Here is a 510-nt window from a genome sequence, read left to right as displayed (position 1 = left end):
AGCCCGGCTCAAAGTTCTTATTTGGAGTTCTGGCCAGAACATCATGAGAAGGTGCACCATTTCAGCAGCTGGTACCCCCCATCAAATGGTCTTATAGTAGTGCTGTCACCATCATGATGTCATCTCAGTTAGGTAGAGTTATTGCTGTGAGGCCCCATCTTATTCCTGGAAACTTCAGAGACTACTGCAGGAGGCACACAATGCAGGTCGGGACTGGCAGAGACCTACACTGCGGCAGACAATGCAGGCTGCAGGCGGCTGGGACCTGAGGCGACTGGCGCGGACCGGTGTGTAACACTGAGAGCAGATTGCCTCACTACAATTAAATCAAAGTGGTAGGCCTTTGATTGGCGAGGTCCCTGGCAAACGCAGAGCCTGGTCCTGTTCCTGAAGACCCTTCTGAAGGGTGAGAGGGATCTTGGCCCCCAGCAGGAGCCAGGAAACAGAGTGAGGGCATTTTGTAAGAGGAGCCCCTGGCAAGCAGAGAAACCTGATCCGGTTTTGAAAGAC

This window comes from Microtus ochrogaster, chromosome 19, assembly GCF_000317375.1.
Source record: "Microtus ochrogaster isolate Prairie Vole_2 chromosome 19, MicOch1.0, whole genome shotgun sequence".
NCBI classification, from domain to species: domain Eukaryota; kingdom Metazoa; phylum Chordata; class Mammalia; order Rodentia; family Cricetidae; genus Microtus; species Microtus ochrogaster.
Note: the sequence above shows the minus strand (reverse complement) of the source record.